Source organism: Chroicocephalus ridibundus, chromosome 7, assembly GCF_963924245.1.
Source record: "Chroicocephalus ridibundus chromosome 7, bChrRid1.1, whole genome shotgun sequence".
Lineage (NCBI taxonomy): Eukaryota > Metazoa > Chordata > Aves > Charadriiformes > Laridae > Chroicocephalus > Chroicocephalus ridibundus.
The window spans coordinates 43,725,284-43,744,610 of record NC_086290.1 but is presented as its reverse complement, the minus strand read 5'-3'; the positions used below and the strand labels follow the sequence as shown (position 1 = coordinate 43,744,610).

General features: G+C 49.9%; 1 long non-coding RNA gene across 3 annotated transcripts in view; it reads right to left on the bottom strand.

The window, feature by feature from the left end:
* Positions 1-18,412, bottom strand: part of LOC134518656 (uncharacterized) — a 54,454-nt gene extending 36,042 nt beyond the window's left edge. For 2 of the 3 annotated variants that reach the window (XR_010072024.1, XR_010072023.1), the window contains exons 1-5: positions 15,516-18,412; positions 15,055-15,176; positions 11,271-11,381; positions 1,170-1,332; positions 741-887 (exon numbers count right to left, since the gene is read on the bottom strand). This is a non-coding gene — a long non-coding RNA (uncharacterized LOC134518656). The remainder of the gene's footprint in view (positions 1-740; positions 888-1,169; positions 1,333-11,270; positions 11,382-15,054; positions 15,177-15,515) is intronic. The other variant, XR_010072025.1, reaches the window with a different exon arrangement.
* Between the last annotated feature and the right edge of the window lie 915 nt (positions 18,413-19,327).

Below are 19,327 nucleotides of genomic sequence, written 5' to 3'. Positions count from 1 at the left end.
AACAGAGATTTTACAGGTTTAGAGAGGCTGGAAATGGAGCCAACTGAGATTGTTAGAGGTGATACACATGCAGTCAGACAAGTGCATGCACGCAGGCACAGACATTGTGCTGGTAAAGTGAAACCATGAAGATGCAATCTTCTCATTCTTGCCAGTCTTCAGTCTGCCTTAGGCCCGCCTTTACACCAAGACAGAAGTTTTTCTGGATGGGAATAGCCGTACACAGGTACAGCACTTTCATGGCGACATTAATGTCCTCACTAGGAGGATGGGAAAGAGACTACTGAGTTCCCAGCCCATGCCTGCTCCATACCCAGCCCGTGTTCACCTGTCCTGTGGCGCAGTCTCCTAATGCAATGACCTTTGCAAGTTGGGGGGCAGATGAGAGGCAGAACTGTACCTACATTCAGTTTTCTATTTCCACAATCCTGTTGTTTAGCGTGCCCTTGCAAGCCAGGATTTCCACTGCCTGCTCCTCCACATCACTTCTACTGGTGGTTTGCTTTTCCTGAGCTATAAGCAACATGCTGGACAAGGTCTAATCAGAGCCTTGCAGGGAGGCAGCAATACTTCCCTCTCTGCTAAATACATCTCTTAGGATTGCACTAGCAACATCCGCCTATAGTGCCTATAGCCATCCTGCAATTAGTTACTACCCCACTTCCTCTTCCTCTGGTAATTCACATAGATGAGGGTCTAGCAAATGGGAGAAGTTTTATTAATAGACGCAAACACACTACCTGAGTTGCAATATCTCACACTGCTTCTTCTAACAGTCCCCGAGGTCGCTCCATCCTTCCTGTGTGACATTCAGATCCGCTTCCACATTGGCAATGCTCTCAACTGTCTCATCTGCAGAAGTGATCCCTGCACTCCTCCATGTGTTCCTAGCTCATTAAGAAAGACATTAATGAAGACAGGTTCCAAAATCAACCCCTGAGCAGTGCTGTTCATTTCTGAACACATCCTGTTGACTCTTTTTCATCCTTTCTCCCACCCACTTGAAATTTCTGTAGTAATGCTCAGGCTTGCTCACTTCATTAGAAAGAAAAAGTCACTTATCAACAAAAGGTGATAACTTACTTTGGCTTTGTCTATTTAAGCTTGCAATATCACTTAGAGGTTCAGCTGAGCTCTTCACGTGAGCTCAAAACATTGTTATATCTCACCTTGACTAAAATCAGCCCTTCCATCTAAGGAGTCCTTCCAGTAGGTCAGAGTTGCTAGATACAAGGGGCTGGGTCTCAAACAGGACAACTGTCCATGGCATGGACTGTGGAGGTGGGTGGAAGCAACTCTGTGTACATGGATGTGTCGGAGTCAGCGATGCTCCTACATTTGAGAAAGAAAATTCTATGTTAATGAGCTCCTTGCTTTTAAAAGATGAACATGCAGCTGGGGTCTATAAATGGAAAGGAAATTAATGGGTCCCATTGCTTTGGCACAAGTGCCCAGTGACGCATTCTTGTGTGAAGAACATCTCTGGCAGAGCCAATGTCACCTAGTCCAAATTAGAACAGGTCCAAAGCTCAGCTAAAAATCTGAAGCAAAAACTAAACAAATCTGGCTCAGGCTAGCGATATCAGGGATAAGAAATAACATGGATTACTGTTTCCAGGAAAACTAGCCTTGTCTTGCAAGGACAGGAGAGTCATGTGTTTCAGGGAGCGAAGCAGGATCTTGACTGTTTGCAAGCCAACAGCACCACTGATTTCTGCAGAACCAGAATTTTCCACCCCAAACTCCCCAAGACTGAAATAGTGACATATCATTGAGGCATATTTGACCACAACTACATAGAGTAAAGCCCACAGGCAGCTACACAGTGCAGAACAAGGCTAAGCAAGGTGCTCAGTTGGAGAGTTCACACTATCCACCCATCAACAGCACACAGGTGCTGGACTTGCTGGATGCAAGTCCTCCTCCTCCTGACCGTGTGAGCACATGGGGCCACCGCAGACATTCCTTTGAAAGGGGTGAGGGAGAGAAGCATGACTGGACATTGCAGAATTGGAGGTTTCACACCAGAGCCAGCAAATGCAAGACCTCTGCATTCTTGCTAAGAGGTAATTTCCCAGGAATGTGTCACGGGAAATGGATGCTGTCACACCCCTGTCACCCCAACAGCGTGTATGTATCTCAAAAAGGTCACTGCTGGGTCCTTCCTCAGGCATCACTTACTGCTCTTTACTGACCACTCACAGCTCTCAGCGGGTCCTCCTGCTAGATGGAGAGATGCATGCTGACTTAGCATATTAGAGACAAAAGAAAGAAAGATGATGACCCTTTAAAAATGCATGCACCACTTTGCGTGAGCTTTATGGGACATATATGATTGCTGTGCTCTACGTAAGGCAATGCAGATGAAGGACCAAGAGCACTTTCTGCCTCACCCATCCCACAGACTAGCAGCACATGCACACCCTACTGCTGTGATCCAGTTACACCCAGTAACCTGTGAAGGTGCAGTCACCTGGTTGGCTTTCAAGCTTTGCCTAACTGTGCCTTGGTGTCAGACAACACTGGAAATAATTTCTGGAGACAGGGAAGGAGTTGCCCTAGGCAAACTTTGATGCATTAAATGTCTGGTGAAGCCACATGACAGTCAGAAGCCAAATCAATTAGAAGTCAAGGGTTGATGTCCTTCTTAGCTTTACAGGAAGTTCTGACGACCTGCACTAGGACAAGACTGTGTCTTCTCAGGAAGCAATACAGAAGAGTCAGGATGGAGGACAGAACCCCAAAAGTCTGTATTTGAGGTGCCTCAGAGACAAAATAACTTCCTCTGCCATGCACAAGGGTTTTGAAAATGAACAGAGATCATTCAAGCACTAAAGTAATGCCCAGACCAGGAGGTTTTCCTCTAACCCCTCTGTGCATTTTGTACAGGTAGTAATAAGATACAGGAGGGGAATTCCAGTAGTGCATTGCCAGCCTTGCCAGCTTTTTCCTGGGGCTTGATCCAAGGAGGCCATTCAAGTTCAGGACACAGAGACTGCAGAGGTTACGTATTACAAAGCAGCTGTCTCATCTGGCATGGACTTGTGTAAGTGTTGAAACACGCATTCCTGCCTTGATCCCTTCTAGCACACAACTCCAGCATGGAAGGAAATCTACAGCCTTGGCATCTTTGGCTGTCAAAGGCCTGGCCCCATTCATATGTGTGCTCTTGCAGCAAATCTGGCAGCTCCAAACCATGCCTGCTGGGGAACACAGTGAGTGACTGTGCTCTAGAAGCACTTTCTTCCATTGTGGTACCAGCAACTTAAAAGGATAACCCAACTTTCCCTATGTATTTGCACGAAAACAGTATCCACAAACTGCTTGGGATTAATCCAGCTGGTCTCTACCATCCACCAGCTGTGGTTTTGGAAGTGGTGAGGGTTGCAGTGGTTTTGCTGCCAGCACTTTCCTGTGTTCCTACTTGACTCTACAGCTTCAGTATGTTGGATAGGTTCTCCTGCCATGATAGGAATGCTAAACAAGAGATTTGCCATGCCTCATCCCAAGCACAACATGGTGAATATTGAGTGAGTCCCTCTCCTGAGTTAATAGGGTCAATCTGCAAGTGGAGAACTGGGGACCATGGGACCCAGTCCCTGCAAGTCTAAGGCAAAGGGACAGGTGACAGCGGGGAGGATGCAGCCACTGCGCTCCATGTTTTCACATGGCAGTCCTGTACTCACTCTGAGCCTGTTGGAAAACTCCAAAGTCGTGTTTGTTAATCTGGAGAGCTCCTTTGGCTGCAGCTTGGGCTTACCTGAAGCCACAGCTTGGGCTTACAGGAGGGTGAGGGATGGTCGATACCAGAGGTATCTGCAAGTTAAGCCTGAGCGGTTCCTCTCAGGAGGCACCGGGGCTGGCAGTGGGTCTCCCACGCAGCCCCACAGCAGCAGCGAGGAACCTGCAGCAAGAGGCTGCAACCTGCGCTCCCACTACCAGCACCCACCGCAAACCCACCGCATCCCACAAAGAGCCTCTGACCTCCCGAGGATGCGTGGTTTTTTCCCCCATTTCCAGAAAAGCCGTTGCTATGGCAACACAAATGGTTTGCATTTTTAAATGCTTCCTCAAGGACCTCCATGAAAGAGGCTGATGATTGGGAGAACAGAGGGATTCGACGCAGCAGGACGGCCCCAGAGCATGACAAGCAGCTTTGGAGCAAGCCCAGGTGTCCATCCATTTAATGCATGGACATGCTGGAGTACAAGCACCTCCTCTTCACACTTCTGCAGAGATGGCTGCTTGCACGTGCATCGCGGCAGAGAAGATCCAGAGAGGAAAGCTCTGCTACTGGCAGCTTGTCATAGTCAGGGGAAAAAACCAACCACACAGTCTCACAAAACAAAAAGACTTTTTCTGCAGAAGGTACTAAAATTGAATCCTCTGTTCTCATTTAAATGGACAAGGACATTCAGGCAGCTTTTGCCAAGTTTCCTTCCCAAGAGAGACTTAGACAAAGTCCTCCAAGGGATAATTAACTGGCTAACAGACAGGAAACGAGGATAAAAATAAGTGGAATATTTCCACCATGGAGGAAGATTATCTATGAGATCTATCCTTGTGATTGCACAGCTCACGACAGAGTTACTCACAAGAAAGCCACTCAAGCATGTGTTTGGATGCCCGGCCACCACCGGAGAAGGGAGAGCTCCTAAGTCCAGCATGTCATCTGCTGGGAAGGGATTCATCTGAGCTGCTGCTTGCATGGCGACCTGCTCCCTGTCCCCACCTCTGCCTCAGTTTCCATGTCCTGGACGTGCAGGACGGACCTGCAGGACGAGAGCAGCACTCACACAACAGCGGGCGGAAACCTCCCAGTGAAAGGGGAACAAAGTCACCTGGGGAAACCTGGAACAGTCTGGGAGAGGGAGAGGAGCAGACTCTGCTACCCCCTACCCAGCAAGTCAGAAAATGAAACTTTCGCTGCCGGCTTCCAGCATTTGGGTTTTCAAGGAGGTTTTGCTGGCTCTGTGTCTTAAGTAGGAGAGGATCCAGTTCACAGAAGGTGCCTGGCTAAAGGCTATAAAGAAAGGCAACGTGGATTTCAAACGGCTCCTACAAGCAAAGAGCAGCTGGGGCAGAGCAGCGATTTTTTTAAGGTTGTGAATATTAATAATACACCTGCAAAGCACGGGCACTGGGGTGCCCTTATTACAACACCAAGTGAAATTGCCTGCCTAGCCTTTGGCTTGGCATCATCTGTTCCCAGCCAAAGCAGCCGTGTAGCAATTACTTCAAAGGCTCTTCATGACGGATGGCAGAGCAGGACCCAGGGCAGGAGGGAGCGCTCTCAGGGTGGGTCCCTCTGCCTCGCCAGCTGTTTTGGGGAGAAAGGGCTGTGTTTGGGATGACTGCAACCCAACCTTCCCTCTTAAAAGGCAAAACTGACTCAGTCCTCTTTGCAACGCAGAGATGGCAGCAAAGCTCTCCCTCAGCAGAGGGCAAAAAGCACAAGGAAAAACACGTTACCGGAGGACCCAGCTCTGTGAACTGCATGGTCCAGTGGGATGGGGAGCTCAGAGAGGTACTGAACCCCCCCAACCTTGTGTAGGCGAGAGCCTGGGCTCCGTGTCCTACACGTAGCTCAGAAAAATACTGCACCCAAGCACCTCTTCCCTTGCAAGGAAGGACTCCCTTAGGTGTTGCTTGGATGGCCCTTTTGGGACCATCATCCCAGAACCTGACACTGCTTTTATGTGCAGAGTTCACAGGGCTCTGATGGGGGACATGACCAAGCCGAGAGCTTCCCTGCTGCCCCCATAACCGAGATTTGACTCTGGGCAGAAGCCCACACCTTTGCTGCATGCCACCAGCACAGCTGAGCCGCTGCGACCTTGCATGCCAGGTTGGTTTGCCATCCCTTCCTCCTCCCTTCTGTTTGCTTAGTGGGTGATGTAGTAGCTCTCTGCATTAAAACCATCTGGAGCCAGTGTGTGAGGACAAAGAAACAGCCCCTAGCACACATCAAATTACTGTGCTAAAACCAAAGGTAGCTCTTCTGCCTTCACTAAAGCAGTCCGGTCACCGTAGCCACCTGGCTCCTCTCTGGCTTGGCTCAACAGCTCCATGCTCCCCCCAGCCTGACCAAGCCAACATGTGCAGGTTATACACGCTTTCAGGAAACTCAAAGATATCTTCCATCATTTGCTCTTTTTTTCCACTATATAGCACCAGATGGACAATTTACCAACAGCACCATTTACACGCGCTGGGTTCTGCCAAGAGTCCTACCAGAGGTGGTCAGTCCATAGCGGAGGAGGACATAAACACGCAGACACAATGATACCTCCCGCTCCAGCTACCAAACCACTCATTGCAGTTCTCCCACTGCTTTAACCAAACACCGTTAATGACCATTTAAAAGAGGAAGAAACCTGCCCAACCCCACAAATTTAGATCCAGTTAGGCCTCCCCTGAAGTTCAAGTGCTCCCCTATAATTATTATAGCCACTAATGACTCGGTCAGCAGCACAGAAAGCCACTGAGTCCTTTGGCAGGACCACAACAGTCCACATCCGCACGGTACAGTTTCAGAGAGAGTCTCTGCACCAGCTCAGCTTGATTCACAGAATCACAGAATGGTCAGGGCTGGAAGGGACCTCTGGAGATCACCCAGTCCAACCCCCTGCCAGGGCAGGGTCACCCAGAGCAGGTGGCACAGGAACACGTCCAGGCAGGTTTGGAATGTCTCCAGAGACGGACACTCGAGAGCCAGCAAACCCAGGAAAACATGCCATGAAGAGACTGGGGCTGCTGAGAAGAGGAGAAGCCACTTCAAGTGGTCAGCGGTGTTTGAGAAACATCCCTAGCAAGCCCAAGGAATTACTGAGCTACCACAGCAGCTGCAGAGGCCAGGCACCGGGCTCAGGAGAAGAGCATGTATTTCCAGTGGAAATCACCTACAATAAAAAAAGCACATCCAGAGAGGGCTGAGCAATGCCCTGTCTGCAGCACAAGCCAGGAGTTGCTCCTGGGGTGGGGTAAGCGTGCTGGCAGACCAGGAAACAGGGTCGGGAGCATCGCTGAGTGGCAGAGGGAGGTGGGCAGGGGGTTGGCCGTGGGCTGTGGGACAGGCAGGGGTGGTCATGCCCAGCAGCATCGGCAGCCAGCACCACACCGGAGTTTGCAGGGAGCAGCACACGGGCAAGCTACAGCATTTGTATTCAGCCCCCGCGTCTGGGTGTTTGAGTAAGTAATTCTCAGCTGAGTGCTAGGTGAGGGAAATGTACATGTTCATTATGCTGTGGGAATTTAAAAGCAATTAGCAGCACAAATATTGGTTTGAAGCCTGCTAGGTTGTTGTTTTGGTTTTGGTTTGTGTGGTTTTTTTCCCATCCATCATAGCGTCCACTAAGGCATTTCTTAAAAGTCTCTCTTCTGGGATCGCGCACAGCCTGTGCCCACATATTAATCATTGCTCTTGTCACTTTTGGTCTGGGCCTCTGTTATCTGCCTGGATGCAGCCTTTGCCTTTCTGCTGGCAGCCAGCGGTGAGACACTGTGTGTCCCCCCTGTCTCCTGCCACAGCTCCTTCACCAAGCACGCTCTTGCTCACCAGCCCGTGCTGCAAGAGGGGATGCTCCACCTCAGAGGTGTTCAGAAATGATGAAATCAGGGCCACGAAAATGATCAGAGGGTTAGAGCACCTCTCGTATGGAGAAAGGCTGAGGGAGTTGGGGTCATTCAGCCTAGAGAAGAGAAGGCTCCAGGGAGACCTTATAGCAGCCTTCCAGTACCTGAAGGGGGGCTACAAGAAATCTGTAGTGCTTGGAGACAAGCACTACAAGGGCATGTAGTGATAGGACAAAGCGTAACAGCTTCAAACTGAAAGAGGGTAGATCTAGATTAGATATTATGAAGAAATTCTTTACTGTGAGGGTGGTGAGACACTGGCCCAGGTTGCCCAGAGAAGCTGTGGCTGCCCCATCCCTGGAGGGGTTCAACGCCAGGTTGGACAGGGCTTGGAGCAACCTGGGCTGGTGGGAGGTGTCCCTGCCCAGGGCAGGGGGGTGGAACTAGATGATCTTTAAGGTCCCTTCCAATCTAAACCATTCTATGACTCCATGATTATACCAGAGGGAAAAGACAGCCACGGAGCTACATGTTTTGGAAACTGCATGCGAGCGTGATGCAAAGTGGTGCTGCGGGAGAGCTTGGTGCAGAGCTCGTTGCATGGGAATGCCAGTCCTGCCTTGAGAGCTGCAGCAGTGCAAAGGCACCTGGCAGGGGACAGTGCCAAGAGCAGAGATGCTGGGAGGTGATGATGCCAGTGATGAAACCCTGGCCATACTAGGATAGGGGCGCCGGACTGCTGAAGCTACAGCACAAAAAGCATTGCCTGGGCACTGTGGCCTGCTTGAAGGGACCACAAGCAGCAAGGTGCATTTGCTGAGTGAGTCTTGGGGATGGCAAGCTGGAGACATGGGCATTTGTGTGGCTCCTGTGCACAGCCCAGAGCACGAGCCATGGAGCACGGCAGCCACAAGGAACCAAGCAGGGATGTGCTGCCATGAAACACTGTCAGTGTGCCAGAAGGAAAGCAAAGCCCAGAGGGTGAAAAAGTTATTACCATGGCTTTTATAGGGTAGGTAATTAGTACATTCCTCCATGAGAAGAGGGATCTGTGAGATCCCCAACCCCACTGAATTATGCTAGCAAAGGGGCAGAGGCTGCAGTGGGAGCTCTCTAGCAGCTGCTCGTGGCCTTCACCACCCCATCATCAGGAGGGCTGTCCCCCTGCAAACAGGCTGTCAAAGCCCGGCTGCGCCTGCTGGCTGCTTCCCGCGCTCACATAAAACAAGGCGATTTTTACAGGCACCAGGAATGGCGGGTTTTGGAGTGAGGAAGGGGAAGGGGACCGGAGGCAAGCTTTTAACTATCGCAGCTCGTGTGCAGTGATTGAGATAGTGATGTTTCTTTCAACAGCTCTAGCAGCTGTGGTTTGGAGTTGCGATCCTGCCAGCCACCTGCATTCAAGCATCATGAATGTCCCCAAAAGACGGTTGGCTTATTGGAGGAGTTTTTTAATTGTTCACAGTTGTTTGTTTCCTTCTGTCTTCTGGTCTTGCATGGTTTTAAAGCTTCTTTCTTGACCATCAGGGTCAAACCTTTTCAAAAAAGACCCTTTTGAAAAGACTAAAGCAGATATTCTCATGCAATTATACGATTTCTGAGCTGAGGTTTTAAGAAAGAACAAGTAGACAATGAGCTATGGGCTGTTAGCAATGCTGGGGTTTGGTTCTGGAAGGGGCCTGGTATGGGGGAGAAGAAATCTTCCACTGCCAGTGAAATCTCAGTTGCTACAAAGAAGCAAATTCCATCATTCAGCCCCCAAAATTCCCAGCCTGCAAACACGCGCATTACTTGCTGCCCTGCCGCAAAGCTCCGCACCTTCCCTCCTCCCACCCACCACCTGTCTCTCTGGTACATCTCCCATCCTTTCTTCCGAGCCCACTGCAGCGAAGGATGCTCTGCCTCCAAAAGAGCTTTCCCAGACGCTCTCCTCCTGTCTGCTAAGAAACGGTCTCTGAGGATCAATCACTTAAGAAAGCCGCTGTTCCCCCAACCTCTTGCTCTCCAGGCTCTTATTTTCGCTCAGTCCCTGAGCGAGCTGCCTTTTGCTCTCCATCTGCAGAGAGAGATGTACTCAAGAAAACTTTTGTCAGCAAGTCAGGTTTCTGTCTGTGTTGGTAACCCCATGCCAACACAGTTAGTGGTGCTGCAAGGGTTAAGACAGGCTAGCTAATGGAAACACTGAGGACAAAAGCCATGGATTTATTAAAGGAAGCAGAAAATCCTCCTATTTTCTTTCCTGCCCTTGCTGGAAAACATTTGCCTACTCTCCTCCCAACTTGTAGCAAAAACCTTGCAGGAAATAGACCTGTTCAAATAATTTTTTTTCTGGTTGCAATAGTTTCTACCAGCTCAAAACACTCTTTGGCCAGCAGCAGCCACTTCTTCTCTCCCTCCTCCACATCTGGCATGGTGGGGGTTTCCCCCCCATCCTTAATAAAGTTTTTTTCTCCCTTTTCTCTGATCCACCTCAGCTTCTCCACCATTAGAAATGCCTTGCACTTTTGCCACCAGCCTCCTCCCAGATGTAGTTGGGGCAGAGCGAAAGACTGGATAATATTCACAGGGAATTCCTGTATTCCCTGTGGCTCATTTTCCTAGGGCTCTCTGAAATTACTTTGCCAACTCCGGTGACCCCCCACAGGCCATGAAGTTTTTCCAGTACTTGCAGGAGGAGAATTGCAAAGTTCATTTTAAAGGAAAAGCGGTGGGGATGGATCACTCCCTGTGTGCTTCTTCCTCTGCAGAAGCAGCCATATGGCAGTGCTTAACTGCACTTACTGTGCTGGAATGACTTGGCCTTCTGGCTTTCTTCTCCAAGACTGCCCAACTGTGCAATTGCCATCAAGCTGCCACCTGCCTGCCTGGCAAGGGCTGTCCCGCACCCTGGGCTCCAACCTTCTGCAGGCAGCTCCGTTCATGGGTGGCTGCAGCCCCTGAGAGCACTGCCTTCATCTCACCTCAGGTTTTATGGGTGTGCATTAACCCCACCAATATTTAGGCTCATCTGGTGTCCCTGAGGACCCAGAGCCAAACAAATTTGGTCACAGCACCACACTAAAGCTCTTAAAACCCCCTTCGCCTGCACTTGCTGCTGTGCAGCTTGCAAGTTTTTGCAGTGCCTGTTTTCCGATTGCTTTAAGATGGGAAGACACAGGTGCTGGGGAAGGTAATTTGGGCAGCAAAACATCCCACATGCATGTGCTGCTCAGGGTGAACCAGGGCTCAGGACCTCATTGCTAACAGGCCAGGCTGAGGGCTTAGGTAGCTTTTGGGTAGCCACATGGTGTCCCAGGGTAGCTTGGGAAGCCACATGGTGTCCCAGGTGGCCAGAGACGATCACTGGAGAGCTTAGGAACATTTTGCAGGGCTGTAGCTCCTTTTCAACCTGCTACACGTTGGATTTAGGGTGGCCTAGCTTTGTGTGACCTTCCACAGGGCCATTAGGTAGGTGGGCGTGTTGCTGCTGGTACCCTCCAAGCCCCTGACCATCCCTTAAGCTGTTCTGTAAAGCAACACTTTGGGCCAGCTGCTTCTTATCCTTCTCAGCCCCATCATGCTTAATGGTACTCTTGGTGTGTACCATTTGGGACAGGAGGCTTGGGAATGATTTTTCCCCTATGTCTGTGGCACCTACTCTCTCCAAACTGAGTGAAGTCACGGGTAGAAAAAGCCAAAAGAAACAGCCAACAAACCTGATCATGAGTTTAAGGGAACATCAACGTCTGTTGCTTCCACACCATGTTGCGTCAGGCCTGATGCCCACACCTTAACTCAGACTGTGCTGGCTCTGCCATAAAGGTTTCCTATGGGAAGAAAAAATGACTTGAGAAAAAAGTCCCTTCTTGGAGTCAGAAATGCTCCTTTGAACACAGTCAGTGTGAGATGTGAGGTTTTGATGCTCAGGACTCCTCCTGTGTGCCAGGACCCTGGCAGAACCCCCCATCGAGGGCTCGCTATCCACTCCCAGCATGACGGTGACGTTCCCACATAGCCCTGCCAGCCCGATTAGCGACACAGTGCGCTGGTGTGGGCTGAGCGCCACGCTCTTGTCTGTGCCGGGAGGACATCAAAGTGACCACAGGGTTCCTAGCAGCCCTGGTTAGCAGCTGGTCAGCAAGAAGCTGCTCTTCTCATTTAGGTCACTTCTTGAAGCCAGGCGTGTTGAGAGGAGAGCTGGTGGAGGACCAGCTTTGGCACCAGTCCCTGTTCCTGCCTCTCCACACAATGAGCAGCTAGAACCAACGGGGTGGTGTTCGTAGACCTCAGTTGGAATCCACAGGAAAGAAGAGCCTGATTTGCTTTGAAAATAAATGCAAAACCAGAAAACATTGTAAGGGAAGCCCGGCTGGTGTTCAATCACAACAGCAGGTATCTGCCTTATGATCTTGTCCACAACAATGTTAACGATAAAATCCAGGTCTCTGCTTTCGTATCAAAGAGAAGAAAGCTAGGAGGCTATTCAACTTTATAACACAAGCAGAGAACAAGGTGTGGGACCCTTCTGCTGTGCTAGGTGGGCTAGTGGGGGAAAATGGTATCCACTAGAAATCCAGATTTTATGTGAGTTAAACAGTACTAGGATTTCATATTAAAAAATATGTTTGGTATCAAACTCAATATAGTTGGAAGGTGAGGCTCACTTCAGTCCTGGGAAAGAAGATCCGTGGTGGGTTAATTTGCACCTTAAACAGATCACTTCAAAAGTTAATTAGGGTTCACTCTCCTAGGGTACCCAGCCACTGATTACCACATGGTGGACTGCACAAGCCTGATGAGACCAGGGTTGCTTGGCTCTGATGAGCAGCCACATCAGTCCAGGCTCTGCCTCGGTGTCTGACGCATTCCCTCTGCTTTTGGGGCCTCAGAGCAAGAGGACCTGGTGCCCATGTTGGTAACACAGACACATGTTGTGTGAGCGTAGCAGGAGAGATGGATGCGACTTGTGCTACCTTGAATCAATCCAGCCCCATGCAGACAGACCAGAAGTATGCACTAGGCAGCTCCAGCACAGCAAACTCCTTTTTTCTTGGGCTTCACTTGTAGTTTGATTATCAGGGCTAATAATTCCTGCCACAGACTTGCAGAGGGCCCACAAGTGGGCACCACCCAAAGGGAAAGGAGGAGCCACTGCCACGGGGACGTTACTGCCCAGCCTTCCAAAGAGATGGCATTTCAGCAACGTTGTGCAGAATTTCTGCCAAATGCCGACAGCACACAGCGTGCCACAGGATCAGGGTCTGGTTCATAGACAATGCAAAAAGAGCACCCATTAATTCGACTTGCTTTGCAAAAAGTTTTGTTTTTAGTGCTTGTGAGTGGTGCCAGATTGGCAGCATTATAAATAGAAGACTTCTATTTATCCTACAGTCTAGGTACCGCAGTGCTAAGTCAGTTTTACGACCTCAATAAATCCAGATTAGGTGCTCTCAAGGATGCGTCACCACAGAAATAACATTTCCTCTTCGCATTCGTACGCGCAGCTAGGGGGATGGATTATGCCAAGGGGGGGTGCTGCCCTCATAAGCCAGCCTGATGCTTTCTGATCTCTCTTGATGCCATACAGGCTAACATTCATTCAAACAAGACTGCGGGTCCCAGCTTCAGATCTCTGAGTCCCACCTAAAAGGTGATCACACAGCTTGTGTTTTGGGGTGAAAAGCCTACAGCAAGGCTGGCAGATGAGGGTCTGCCTCCATGCCCAAGACAGGGAGCATCACACTCTGTCCCTGAACGATGGCCAGCCGCTCCTCTGTGCGGGGTTCCGCCGGCTCCTGAAATTGGGGTGTCCTTGCCCACACTGGCCACACTCATGGTGACAAAAGAGCAAGCTGTAAGAACAGTTTGCTGTTGTGCAAAGGTGGAAGAAAGGGAGACGGCAGGAAAAAGAGTCCTACCTGCTAGAATAACTTACAGCACATTGCTAAGATCTTGCTTTGCTACTAAGCTGACTGTCAATAACTATTAAAATGCCGAAACAATTCTTCCTCCCTTAAAAACAATAATAAAGAGAAAGTAACCCCCCTCCAATTCCCTTCCATTTCTTTTTTCCTTTCACTGATGGATGCTGCTTCATTAAATCCATAGCATTATGTCAATTCCCATCAACGACAAGCATTTTCTAGCAGTCGTACACCTCCCTCTCTGAACAGGCTGTGCTGCTCCAGCAGACAGGGGATGCTGAACAGCTCAGCAGCAGGTAAATGCAGTTCCTGCAAGACTAGCATTTCAGGATTTCTGCTCCAAAAAAGTGCCACCTCACTCCTTATGCATTCATTTGAGCCTGCACCTTCCTGCGAAAAACACGCGTGCTGTATGCCTGAAGACTGACTGCTTTTCCTCCAGGCTCTCCTCTGCTGCCTACCGCCAGCAACCAGGGAATCACAGAATGGTCGGGGTTGGAAGGGACCTCTGGAGACCATCTAGTCCAACCCCCTGCCAGAGCAGGGTCACCCAGAGCAGGAGGCACAGGAATGCGTCCAGGCGGGTTTGGAATGTCTCCAGAGACGGAGACTCCACCACCTCTCTGGGCAGCCTGTGCCAGGGCTCTGCCACCCACAAAGGAAAGAAGTTCCTCCTCGTGTTTAGGTGGAACTTCCTATGTTCAAGTTTGTGCCCAAAGGGCAAAGCGGGAAAGGATCAGTAGCCTTCGGTTACCATGAAATTGTTCCCCATCTGGGAACTGTCCTGTCAGGCTGCTTCGCTCTCTGCAGTCTCCGCTGGAAGCCCAGAGAGCAAATACACTGGGGAAGCTGAGTGTATCAAAGAGTGTATGAATTAGAGCAGCTGCATGTTTCTGATGGTTTTGTTCTGTGTGAGATTTTTCTAAGCTGGAAGCCTGGATGAGTACGAGCTGCTTGGCTCCAATGCAACATTTGGTCTGGTCAGCTGCTCGGCAGGAGGAGGTAGGGTGCTGGTTTTGGGAGGCACCGTGCTGTCTGCCTGCCCCGGCCCTGCAGGAAACGCCTGCTCCATCTGCTGAGGAGAGCTTGCTTCTCCTCCTCATTTGACCTACAAGGGGGTCTGGAGATCAGGCCAGTGGAAAAGGGATGCTTCAAGCTTACTGGAGCCCACCAAAAGTATGAAAAGATGACAGTGGAGAGGAACAACCCTTACTGATTTGCTCAGGCAGCTTTAATGTCTGGGTCTGGAACCTCCACTGGAGAGGACCAGAGATTTGGCTGGTCTTGTACCGGCCTTTATGTGCATGGGAATGGAAGCAAAATGCAAAATGAGACAGGATGCAAGGAGAAGGAAATAAATAAAAGAAGAAAAAGTACTTGTGCCTGGCAAGACGAGAAAAAACAAACTGAGCCTTGTTGGGAGTGTGTGTTATTTGCTAGACATTGCTGCCTGCTTTTACAGTCACAAGCCTAAAACCACCATGGAGTCATCACAGAGTTACAAACCCAGCCTGCGCTGCTAAATGAGGGTTTCAGCAAACTTCCCGGTATTCACGAGTGGCACCATGTAACTCACATGCCAGGCTGGGATGAGAATTCGTCACGATTGCTGTAAGGCACATAGGCACTGGAGCTCCCTGGCGGATGATGATCCCATTTCACAGCAGCTCTTGAGGTTTCAGAATGAGTTCCCTCGGCCTGAAATGAAAGCAGCATCTTTCAGATGTTTTTTTAAAAAAACCCAGAATTTTGTTGAAATGTCTATTTTGGGATTAAAATCTGAAGCCTTTTTAGGACAGAGGGGATATTGTACTGCACAAGGCAGTGGTTGGGAGGATGAGATGCCCTGGCTCTCATCTCCGTGCCCCTGGAGGCATAGGTGCAGTTTGCTACCCCAGTGATTGTGAACATGCCAAGCTCAGCAAGAATACCCCCCCGGCTACAGAGAAGCCAAAGAGACAGCACGAGGTATGACATGTAGCTCCTCCATGCTTCTCACTTGGAAAGGGAAGAAGTGGAATAAAGAGTTGAACTCACCCAAATAAAGCTATTAAGGATTTGGCAGGAGTATCAGGCATCCTGTGGCTTGCTAGCACCCCCATCTTTGTCTGTCGTCACTGGCTGCCCTTCCAAATCAAAGCCAACTCCCAGGGACACGTTGTCTCCTACAGAGGCAACAGGTTGGGTTGTATCTTGAACGTCCCAGCTGTGGCCTCCTCTGCCTACAGACAGCTCTCCTCCTGTTTGCTCCTGACATGAAGAGCCTCTCGCCAGAGGATGTGGAGGTGACACTTTTGTTCATTTTTCCATGAACTCTGTCTAAGTGGAAGTGACTTGTGCCTTCAGCGGTCTCCTGGACAGTGGGAAGCCCCAACTCCTGACAGTGGGCAGCAGATCCCACCATATTTTGCCCATGCAAGGACAAGCAGGGCCCTCAGCAGCAGTGCCTGTCCCTCTGGTTCCTGCTACACCCTGCACAGAGCAGAGCTCCCAGACTCACACCAGGATGCTCCAGAGGAGGAACAAACAGGCTGGAAACCTGACAGCTAGCTGGTCGCATTGGTTTCACTTGAATCTCTTCATAAGCTGCCAGCTCAGCTAGACAGAAGGCTGTTTTCCTATTTATTTAATAATTAAAGCAAAAAGCGTCTTCTGGGAAGCCTATTTTTCTCATTTACCAAATGAGGTTACAATATTCAGCTGCTTGCCTGAAGATTTACGCCATGCTGCTCACCGCAGTATCAGAGCCTAGATTGAGTTTGGAGCGGACGCAAGGTCGTGCTGAAGGAAACAAGACATACATTCACGCATGGTGTTAAAACAAGCTGCACATCGGGAGGCAGCCGTTTCCCTTCTGCTGTGCCCAGCAGTGCATGACATGAAGCCTCCATGACGCTGCGTTCAGCCCAGAACTCCATTCCTGGGTTAATACCTTCAAGAAGGAGTTGGGCTCTCTGCTCCACCAGTCCTTCATTGCCAGGGCTGAGGACCAGCCACCCGGAGGAACGAAGTGCACAATACCTGGCATCACAACCCATGGCTCCTGCTGCAAAATGTCTTAATGATTTCCTTTTCATTGCAGGGGGATGTTAAAGGGGAAAGTGCTCATGTGCCTCTTTCAAATCAGAAGCATGGAGAGAGACTGGGAACACTGTGGTTTTGAAGATTCAGCCTCCCATATGATGCAGGCAGGGGGGAGTGGATCTGGCAGGGGGTGTGCAGGGGTGCGAGTGCGCACACCTGCGTGTATCAACCTGGAAGAGGTCACCCAGAGAGGTGGTGGAGGTGGTGGAGGCCCCATCCCTGGAGACATTCAAGGCCGGGCTTGATGAGGCTTTGAGCAACCTGATCTAGTTAAAGATGTCCCTCCTCATTGCAGGGAATGTTGGCCTAGATGACATTTAAAGGTCTCTTCCAACCCAAACTATCCTATGATTCTATAATTCTATGATTTCTGGGCACGTAGTGCTGGTAGTACCAGGTGGGCTCCAGTTAAACATGGCCCTTGCTGCACCCTGCATGAAGATGTGCCCCACGCTTAGCCCCACAGCATGCTCCAGAGACAATCACGGTTTCAGATTTAACAGTTTCATTACAAAATGCTGCACAGTTGAGGCTGAAACACTTCATGCGTGGTGGCTGAGGCGTGATGGACTTCTGCCAAGGCAAGGAAGGACATCCTGCAGGGGTCTCCAGGAACACGGTGCAGGCGACAGCCGAGGAGCCTTCTGCTTCTCAGAAACTTTGCTTATATCAGAGACAGCCCCAAACACCAGTTTCATAACAGCATTGCTTCCCACCATCTGGAAAATACTATTTTTCAGCTCTTCTCCGCTGTAACTCATTTCAAGGCTAGTTCTCCCATCACAGCGACCATGAACTAGCTGCAAAATGACTCCCTCCTGCTCTGAGTTGTCATACTCCAAGCAAAACTCATCAAGCAAATTCTACTATGGGCCAGCACAAAAGTAAGACCTGCTCTAGCACCAGCTCCTCAGACAGGGTAAATCAGCAGAGTTCAATTCATACGAAACCCTTTAATCCATTTATTGCTCAGTGGAAAGTCACCCTCTCTCCAGACCTGTGTTTCCGGCACAACCGGCACGCTCTGGCATGGGCAGAAGAACTTACAGCTTGGAAGAGCACTTTGCTCCACCTCATCCCAGAAGGCCTTGATTGCACTCCCAGGACATCCTCCCTAATGCTGAGGCAAATCCTCCAAGCCATGAGACACGACGATGAGTTTAGAGCAGAAGGAACATGGGATCTGTCTTTGCTTTCTGGTTTCTAATACTTGAAGACAGGCTCAAGTCACACACCACAGTCATCTCTCAAGCTGACCACAGGTTACTTTCTTCCGTGGAAGCAAAGTGCCCGACAGCCTCTTGCCTCCATATCCTGCCACTAAATTGCACAAAATGCACGGGGAGCCTCTCTGTGCCCTGTTGAAGAGCAGCTCCGCAAGCAGAGCACGGCCCTGACCCTGGGAAGGGCTTTACTCTGCGAATGAGCACACTCAGTCAACGCCAGTACAGACACCCGAGCTAGGAGCCTCCACTGGGAATGGCATCCCGTCTAAGGGGACTGTGACCTACAGCCAGCACAGAGCACTTTCAAATCCCCCCCTTTTCCCCCCAAAAAAATGCCAGTGCGTGACTTTTTCTCTGTACGCATCCAGAGTCTCGGACAGGAGAGATGGTCCCAGCACAGTGCAGCAGGCAAGGATCTGCCCCGGGTGTTGGGGCAGCAGCGGTGGGTGGGTGCCCCTGCCCTCCGAATGGCAAAGCTGGGGCTTCAGCAGGGCAAGGCTCATAAGAAAGTGACGGCTTGGGCCCCCCCAGATCCATCCTTCGGCAGGTGTCTGCCAAGAGCGGCAGTTTAGTGTAACTAAATTGAAGCAACCCCGAGAGCGTGCAGTTTATGTATTTCTAGATCATTAAGCCTTCTCCTAGCGACAGTGTTTAAAAGGCGTGATGACGTTTCCTTCCCCCCCCACCCCCACCCCCCCAACCCTGGTGTTTGGCTCTTGAAAATTAAAAGATAAGCTTTGTAAATCTCACAGAGAAGAGGGAACTGTCACTTTAGCTTTAGAAGAAAAGCCAGCAAAGAAACAAAATTCTTCTTTTGGCAGAGGAGAAAAAATCCATTATTAAAGGCTTAGAGACAAAGGCTCTCAACACAATTAAAGGCAAACCTAAGCCTTTGAAAGCAGAGGGCATGACATTGGAATACACACAAGAAGTAGAGATGAAAGCCTCCATTGTAGCACTGTTGAATAAGTAAAAAAAAAAAAAAAAGTTTCAATGGATGCATTTGCCTAAACCAAACTAGATGAGAAGCTTTCTAGAGAAGGGCTGGAGTCTTCCCATGTGTTTGCACAATGCCAAGAGCTGCAGGGCTCAGTCTTAATTAAGATCCTGGGGCATTACTAGAATAACTTGAAGGGAGAGGGTCACAACATTGATTAATCGGAAAGAAAACAGGGCTCCAATATTTTCTGTGGGAAACTTTGCACCTGGGAAACCTAATCTTTCTTTCTAGCCTGTTGATCTGAAGCAAAAAATGTTTTGATTTGGCGTTGTCAAGGCATTTGTTTTGCAGGAAAACTTGCTGAGGGTGCGTTGCTGCACTCAGGGCACACAGGTGGCTTTCAGCCCAGCAGCACTCCGAAGATGAGGCCACCTCCAGAAGGCACTGAGCAGAGTAATCCTGGCTGTCGCAGCCTCTAAACTAAGAGCACACCAGATCCAAGGAAAACCCATGTCTGGGATATCAGAAACGCACAGCTGTTGGAGGACTGTCCAAGGCCAGGCTTGATGAGGCTCTGAGCAATCTGATCTAGTTAAAGA